General features: G+C 42.5%; 1 pseudogene; it reads left to right on the forward strand.

The window, feature by feature from the left end:
* The first annotated feature begins 1,175 nt into the window (after positions 1 to 1,175).
* LOC125339318 lies at positions 1,176 to 2,444 on the forward strand (annotated as a pseudogene).
* The last annotated feature ends 6,425 nt before the right edge of the window (positions 2,445 to 8,869 follow it).

An 8,869-nucleotide genomic window follows, 5' to 3' on the forward strand; every position in this document is an offset into this window, starting at 1 on the left:
GAAGGCATGTCTGGAGTTTCACATCTCTATCCCACAGTGTAGGTTTACTGCATGCCATCCATCTGTCCATCTCACTATGGATGTTATCATTTTCAAGCTTTGCTTGTTATGAATAATGCTTCTATGAACATTCATGTGTAAGTTATTTTTTGTGTGTATGTGCTAATACTGGGACTTGAACTCAGGATCTGAGTGTTATTCCTTAGCTTTCTTGCACTCTACCATTTGAGCCATAGCTCCACTTCCAGATTTGTGTGTGTGTGTGTGTGTGTGTGTGTGTGTGTGTGTGTGTGTGTGTTTAATTGGAGTTACAAGTCTTACAAACTTTCCTTCCTGGCCTGGCTTCAAACTGAAATCCTCAGATCTCAGCCCCGGGAGTGACTAGGATTATAGGCATGAACCTGCAGCACACAGCTTATGTGATTTTATATGAACATCACTTTTCATTTCTCTTGAGTTGCTGGGCCCCATGGTAACTGTACGCTTAACATTTTGAGGAACTCCCATCTTACATTCCCGTCAGCAGTGTGTGAAAGTTCTGATTTCTCTACATTGTCAACACTTTATTTGGTGGGTACTGGAATTTGAACTCAGGCCTAGGCCTTGATAAGCAGGCACTCTACCTTTTGATCCCCTTTCGTACTAGTTACCTTTCAGATAGAGCCTTGGGATTTTGCTGAGTCCTCCTACCTAAAGCCTATTGTGTAGCTCCATAGGGATCATAGGCGCCTACCACAATGTGGGGTTTATTTGTTGTGATGAGGTCTCACCAAGTTTTGCTCTAGCTGGCCTTGAACCATGATTTCCTGCCTCCTTAATACCTGGGTAACAGGCATAGGTCACCACATCCAGCATCAGCACTTATTATTATCTGTCTTTTATTATAAAGCCATCCAAATGGGGGATGGAGTGGTATCTTATTGAGGCTTTGATTTGCATTTCTCTGATGACATTCATCTACCTTTTGGCCATTTGTAAATCTCTCTGGAAATATTTATTTCTTTGCCCACTTTTAATTGAGTTGTCTTTTTATTATTGAGTAATAGGATTTATTTTTTATTTATGTAATTTAAATAGAAAAAGATTACAGATAATAAAAATATATAAAAGAGGCAGCCTCCCCTCCCCTCCCACAACATACGACCCCAGGATCCTCCTCCCCCCAGCCTGCCACCATGGCCAACAAGGAAGCAGCCTTTGATGACGCAGTGGAAGAGCATGTGATCAACAAGGAGTATCAAATATGGAAAGAAGAACACTCCCTTTCTGAACGATTTGGTGATGACTCATGCCCTGGAGTGGCCCAGCCTCACTGTGCAGTGGCTTCCCAATGTGACCAGACCTGAAGGGAAAGATTTCAGCATTCATTGCCTTGTCCTGAGAATACACATATCAGATAAACAAAACCACCTTGTGAGAGCCAGCATACAGCTCCCCAATAATAATGCTCAATTTGAGGCATCATATTATGACAGTGAGAAAAGGAGAATTTGAAGGTTAGAGGAAAAATTGAAATAGAAATCAAGATCAACCATGAAGGAGAAATAAACAGGGCCCTTTGCATGCCTCAGAATCCTTGCATCATTGCAACACAGACTCCATCCAGCAATGTTCTTGTTTGTGACTACTCAAAACATCCTTCTAAGCCAGACCCTTCTGGAGAGTGCAACCCAGACTTACATCTCCATAGCCATCAGAAGGAAGGCTATGGGCTTTCTTGGAACCCAAATCTTAGTGAGCACTTACTTAGTGCTTCAGATGACCATATCATCTGCTTATGGGACATCAGTGCAGATCCAAAGGAAGGAAAAGTGGTAGATGCGAAGACCACCCTCACCAGGCATACAGCAGTAGTAGAAGATGTTTCCTGGCATCTGCTTCCTGAGTCTCTTTTTGGGTCAGTTGGTGATGATCGGAAACTTATGATTTGAGATACTCATTCAAACAATACTTCCAAGCCAAGCCACTCAGTTGATGTTCTCACTGCTGAAGTGAACTGCTTATCTTTCAATCCTTACAGTGAGTTCAGTCTTGCCACAGGATCAGCTGACAAGATGGTTGCCTTGTAGGATCTGAGAAATCTGAAACTTAAGTTGCATTCCTTTGAATCACATAAGCATGAAATATTCCAGGTTCAGTGGTCTCCTCATAATAAGACTGTTTTGGCTTCTAGCGGAACCAATTGCAGACTAAATGTCTGGGATTTAAGTAAAATTGGAGAAGAACAACGCTCAGAAGATGCAGAAGATGTCCTGTCAGGGTTGTTGTTTATTCATGGTGGTTACACTGCCAAGATACCTGATTTTTCCTGGAATCCCAATGAAACTTGGGTGATTTGTTCTGTGTCAGAAGCTAATGTCATGCAGGTGTGGCAGATGGCAGAGAGCATTTACAATGATGAAGACCCCAAAGGAAGTGTGAATCCAGAGGAACAGGGATCCTAGATACGCCTGCACTTGCGACTTTAGACTCCCCCGCTTTATTATTTTCTACCCTGAGATTTTCAACTTTGGTGGTACTGGGATTTGAACTCAGGTGCTTGCTAGGCAGCAGCTTTGTCACTGAGCCCTGCTCCCAGCACTTTTTTGCTTTAGTGTTGTTTTTCAGGTAGTATCTCAAGTTTGGCCTCTGACTGACAATCCTTCTATTTACAGTCTCCTAAATAGTTGGGATAACAGGTGTGATCCAGTTCTGTCTTCAGTTTGCAGGGCAATTTTAAGTTTTGATGAAATATAATGTATTTACTTTTTCTCTTATTGTTTGTGCCTTTTATACTGCACTTAAGAAAATATTGTTTAATCTAAAATTATAAATATTGATGCTTATTTTTCCTTCTAACAGTTTCATAATTGTAGCTCTTACATTTGAGTTCCAGTGATGTAAAGGTTACCTTCATCCAGCCATTACACTCTCTCTACCATTGATAGGAACCAGAGACTTTCAACTTTGTTCTTTTGAATTGTTTTGACAATTCTGGGTCCATTGTAGTTCTTTTTTTGTTTGTTTGTTTGTTTAGGATCAGTTTGTCAATTTCTGCAAAATAGCTAAAATGTTGATAGCAATTACATAGAATCTATAGATCACTTTGGTGAGTATTGTCATTTTAAAAAGACTACATTTTCTAACCTATGAACATGGAATTTTTGCATATCAATTCATTTCTTTAATTTCTGTGAACAGTATTTTGTAATTTTCAGAGAGTAAGTTTTATACTGCTTTTAGTTATTTTTAAGTATTTTGGTTTTTCTTCAGTTTTATGTCAGATTGCTTGGTGTATGAATTTTTTTATATTTTGATTTTCTCACCCTTACACAGTTTTGTTGATTTTTTTTTAGTTTTCATAATTTAAATGGATTCCTTAGGGTTTTTATATTCAAAACGGTATAATCTACAATCTGAAATCCATCTACAAATAGGGGTAGTTTTACTTTCTTTCCTCCAATCTGGATGCCTACTTGTTAATTTAATTTAAGGCCTATTTTTAATTTTGATTTTTATTTTTTAATGCCTATTTTTAACTTCAGTTTTTAAAAGTGATGTACAGAGGGGCTACAGTTACAGGCTATAGTTATATAAGTCAGGTAATGAGTAAATTCCTTTTTAGACAATGCCATTCCTTCCTTTGTTCTCTCCCAGTTTTTCCTTACCATCACAAGTTTTACCTTCACCCACAAGTTGTATAGTTCATTTTCAACACGGTATCTAGTGAGTACCACTGCTGCATTTGGTCACCCTTTGTCCCACCATTTCTGTGCACCCTCTTACCCTCCCAAAGACAGATAAATGAACAAACAAGACAAAAAAGAGAAAGAAAAAAAATCCAAAAATATTAAAAAATAGCCCTCTTTTTTTCATTTTGTGTATTTTTTTTTTTTTTTTTTTTGGCCAGTCCTGGGGCTTGGACTCAGGGCCTGAGCACTGTCCCTGGCTTCTTTTTTGCTCAAGGCTAGCACTCTGCCACTTGAGCCACAGCGCCACTTCTGGCCATTTTCTGTATATGTGGTGCTGGGGAATCGAACCCAGGGCCTCATGTATATGAGGCAGGCACTCTTGCCACTAGGCCATATCCCCAGCCCCATTTCCTGTATTTTTAAAAGAAGTTAAATCCAACTGGGCACTGGTGGCTCATGCATGTAAGCCTAGCTACTCGAGAGGCTGAGATTTGAGGATTGCAGTTTGAAGCCAGCTTGGGCAGGAAAGTCCCTGAGCCCCTATCTCCACTTAATTACCAGAAAACCAGAAGTGGTAAAATGTTAGCCTTGAGCTAAAGGATGAACACACACATACACACACACATACACACACACACACACACATACACACCGTCTAGTGGAGTGGACAATGCCTACTCACAGTATCTGAGACAATCTTTTACTTAAAAATCAACTCGTTATACATGTAAATTCCTTTACAGCAAAAGCCAGATTAGTGTTTGGTTAAACAACTGAGTTCTCTATAGCTTAGAAGTTGACATGTAAAGCTAACTATCACAGGTATGACATCTTGGGAGGCTGTTACCCTGTCACTATAGGTGGGAATAGTGAGAAGTGTCCATCTTTTTTCCCAAGAGTCTGAGGGGGGGGGGTTTCTTAGTAAGAGAAGGGTCCTCAAAGTGCAGATAACAGTTGGTTCAAGAAAATACCAAAAGGGGCTGGGGGTATGGCCTAGTGGCAAGAGTGCTTGCCTCATATACATGAGGCTCTGGGATCAATTCCCCAGCACCACATATACAGAAAATGGCCAGAAGTGGCGCTGTGGCTCAAGTGGCAGAGTGCTAGCCTTGAGCAAAAAGAAGCCAGGGAGAGTGCTCAGGCCCTGAGTCCAAGCCCCAGGACTGGCAGAAAAAAAAGAAAGAAAGAAAGAAAGAAAGAAAATACCAAAAACATCATTGCAGAGGGGAAATTTTCCCATAAGAAGCAAGACAGCATATCTGGCTCCTGGAGAAGGGGGAGTTGGGGGAGGGATGCTAGAAGCACTCATCAAGTCTATGTAGAAGTTCCCATCTCTGAAAATAAAAGTACTGAAATGAAGCCTTGGATTTATATCTTCAGAGGTTCTCAGGTGCAACTAGGAATAATTTCCAACCGTAACTTCTCCATGTTTCCTTCAGAGGAAAAGCAAAATAATCCTGCTTGTGAGGAGAAGCTCTGAAAACAAGGGCCAAGGATATTGTGATTGCTATGGCTGAGGGGAGGAGAAGATAGAGAATTAAGTACTGATTTGGCGTGGAGGTGGTTGCTGCCAACAAAGGAACTTGTGTCTAAGACAGCAATGAACAGCTTCCTGGTTGGGACGCCAAGTTGAAAGGCAAGGGCATAATCATCTAACATTGAGCACTGGGAAGCAGGGGATGTCCTTACTTCCCACCGCTAGTCCTGCTCAGCAGCCTGGATTTCATAGACAATCAAAACATTTTGATGGTGAAACCTGCATATGTTGAACTTGCATGTAAAGCAGAGAGTGGATCAGTTGTTCTAGAGCCATCTGTATAGAATGAATATAGATGGGAGTTTGGATACTGCTCCTTAAATATGGGCTGGGAACTCATATTTAGATTATATAGACTGAATGTTCACGTTCACAATTCATGCTGAAAAATGCTTTCCAATACAACAGTATTAAGATGAGGGGGAGGGGTTAGATGGCCCTTCCTTCATGGAAAGGATTAGCACCCTGATCAAAGCTGGTTACTTCCATCCCTTCCTCCATTGTAAAGACACATCAGCAAGAAGCCCACTTTGGAAAGACAGCAGCCCTCTATAGTCTCCAAATCTGCCAATAACTAGAGCTTGGACTTTCAAGCCTCTGGAACCGTGAGGAACAAGTTTGTATTATAGACCAGTTTATCCAATCTGTAGCATTTTGTTATAGTCACAGGAATGGAGAAGGGTAGATCTTGCAGGTGATGTGTATCAGCAAACAAAACCATACAGCAAAGTCTTTTCTCAAGATACATTTACATGATTCATGTACTTGCCTCTGATTGGGACAAGACTCTCTATCTTAACCAGCAAATAGCTGAAAATGGAGGTATGGCTCAAGTGGTAGAGTGCCATCCTTGAACAAAAAAAGTCAAGCGAGAGTGCAAGGCCCTGAATTCAAGCCCTATGACTACATCAAACAACAAAAAAACAAACAAGCAATAGAAAGTTTTTAGTAAAAAGTTCAGGGTCTTAGGAGTGACAGTCAAGGCTGGAAGAAAAGACAATGTACAGTTGAGAGACATAGTCCCCATGCACCACCGGATGGGAGTTTCAAACTGCAGCCATCAGTGAGAAGGCTCTTCTGTAGCTGCAGGGGACAGACCTCCTCCAGCCTGGCTCCGAAGAGTTTGGCCTGGCCTGTACGAAGAGATCAACTGTCTTCCTGTGATACAGGCAGTCGCTAAGAAATAAGTTACTAGCTAGGAGTGTCTGGAGCTGTGCTTGGCCAAGGGCTAATTCCTCACTGCTGAGCCAAATCCTTCAAGTCCTCCTTCAATCCCACTGCCGGTGGCTTTTCAGACTTTGGCTCCAAAAGATGGTCCTGTGGCATTCAGGCAACACCTTGAGTTCTCCTAGGAGAATCTTGCCTCTGCCTCATCTCCTCACACAGGTGCTCTCCACCTGGCAGTGCTCAGGGAGGACCCTCTGGAGTCCTCACCCTCATCTTCTCACAAAGGTACACTACCCACCTCTCGGTTGTGCTCAGGGAGGACGCTCTGGAGTCCTCAGCCTCATCTTCTCACAAAAGTGCACTGCCCACCACTCGGCTGTGCTCAGGGAGGACTCTCTGGAGGCCTTTCCCTCATCTCTTCACACAGGTGCACAGCTTGCCACTCGGCTGTGCTCAGGGAGGACTCAACTCCTCAGTCTCATCTCTCCAAACAGCTGCACTGCTCACCACTTGGCTGTGCTCAGGGAGGACTCTCTGGAGTCTTTAGAGTTTCCCCTCATACACATCTCCTCTCTCCTTGCTTCATTGTCCTGAGAATTGTTGATCTTGGTCTTCCCCACCACTCAGCTCCACTGCCAGAATGTAGAAATTTATCTTAACTCTGCTTCAGAGTTTCTCCTGCTCTGGGGTTTCTTCTAGGCAAGAGCCTGAAGCCATGGTACTGCTCCCCAAATTTGCTTCCTGTCTTATAGGACAGTCTTTCATTCATTGCCTTTTTATATTCACGTTCAGTTCTTGAAAGCCAATGTCTCAAGTATTTAGCCTGTTTGCCACTGTCCATTCTGTACACAGTGAAATCCTATCTTGAAAATAAATGTAGCTATTCTATAAAATTCTATTTCAATTAAAAATTAAACTGGGCATAGTAGGTCATTCCTGTAAGCCTCTAGCCACCCAGGAGGTTGGTGTGGGGAATACTGTGATTGAAGCCTAACCCAGGCAAAAAAATTTGTTTGCAAGACCCCATCTCAACTAATAAAAAGTAGGACATTGCTGGCAAACAACTGTCATCCCAGCTACATGGAAGCATAAATAGGAAGATCATGGCTCAAACCAGCCTAAGTATAAAAGCAAAACCATACTGGAAGAAATAAAGAATGCAAAAACAGACTGGGGTGGGGGGAACTGGGAATGTGGCTTAGTGGTAGAGTGCTTGCCAGAATGCACGAAGCCCTGGGTTCGATTCCTCAGTACCACATACATAGAAAAAGCCAGAAGTAGCGCTGTGGCTCAAGTGGTAGAGTGCTAGCCTTGAGCAAAAGAAGCTCAGAGACAGTGCCCAGGCTTTGAGTTCAAGCCCTAGGACTGGCAAAAAACAACAACAACAACAACAACAACAACAAAAACCAGACTGGGGCATGGCTCAAATGATATAGCACTTGCCTAGCAAGAGCAAGGCCTGAGTTCAAACGCCAGTATTGAAAACAATCCCTTGACTGTTCTCTTTTCTTTGTTAGGGTCCTCTAAACCTTTGTAGGTTGTGAGAACTTAGTAGCCACTGTGGTAGCCAAGACATTTATTGACCTTCTAGATGTCCATTTAGAGGTGATAGTATCCATCTGGAGTCATTTCCAAACTGATTGTCTGAGGTGAGCAGGAGCCACCTTCTGATCAGATAGAAGTCTTGGATTATTTCTGGGTGATTTTGCATTTTCTTTGAGTTATCTGAGTAACTCCAGGAGCACTTGTGCTAAAGAAGAAGCGGGTAGGCTGGGAAGGGGAGGGGGAGGAGAGGGAAATTTCCCAGGCAGCAGTGGCTCATGTCTAAAATCCTAGCTATTCAGGAGGCTGAGATCTGAGAACTGAAATTTGAAGCAAGCTTAGGCTGATTAACAATCTCCAATTAAACAGCAGAAAAAGCTGTACTGAAAGCCCATCTTAAGTGGTAGAGCTAGGAGTGAAAAAGCTGAGCAAGAGCTTGAGGCCCTGAGTTTAAGCCCTAGTGCTGACACAAATAAAATTAAAAACTAAAATGAGTGACAAAGAGAGGGAAAATTAAGGACAATTTGATTTTGTGTTACTGTTGTGGTGATGGGGTCATTGACAAAGGAAAGGGAAGGAGGTTGGGGAAAGGGTAAGGACCAGCTATATCACTTAAGTGACACAGCGCAAAAGAAAACTCAAGGCCTCTTATTCAAAATGCAGGAAAACTTCTCCCCCCTCCCACTTTCTTCCAAGATCTCTCACATTTGTTACGATGGCCTGCATTTCCTACTTAATGTCCTGCTCCCTTGGGCACAGAGGGTGAGCACAGATCCTCGGAGACTAGCGAGGCACTGACTTCCTGACTGCACACAGAACTGCCAGAACCCCAGATTTTTCTAGCCAGGGATCACTACTTCATTAGACAATCTAGGTATATCCCCTTACCAAAGGCCACTTACCCCCAATTCATAACAGATGGTGCCCCCTCCCAAATATTGTTTCTCTTCCA

The sequence above is a fragment of the Perognathus longimembris genome, chromosome 21 (assembly GCF_023159225.1).
Source record: "Perognathus longimembris pacificus isolate PPM17 chromosome 21, ASM2315922v1, whole genome shotgun sequence".
Classification (NCBI taxonomy): domain Eukaryota; kingdom Metazoa; phylum Chordata; class Mammalia; order Rodentia; family Heteromyidae; genus Perognathus; species Perognathus longimembris.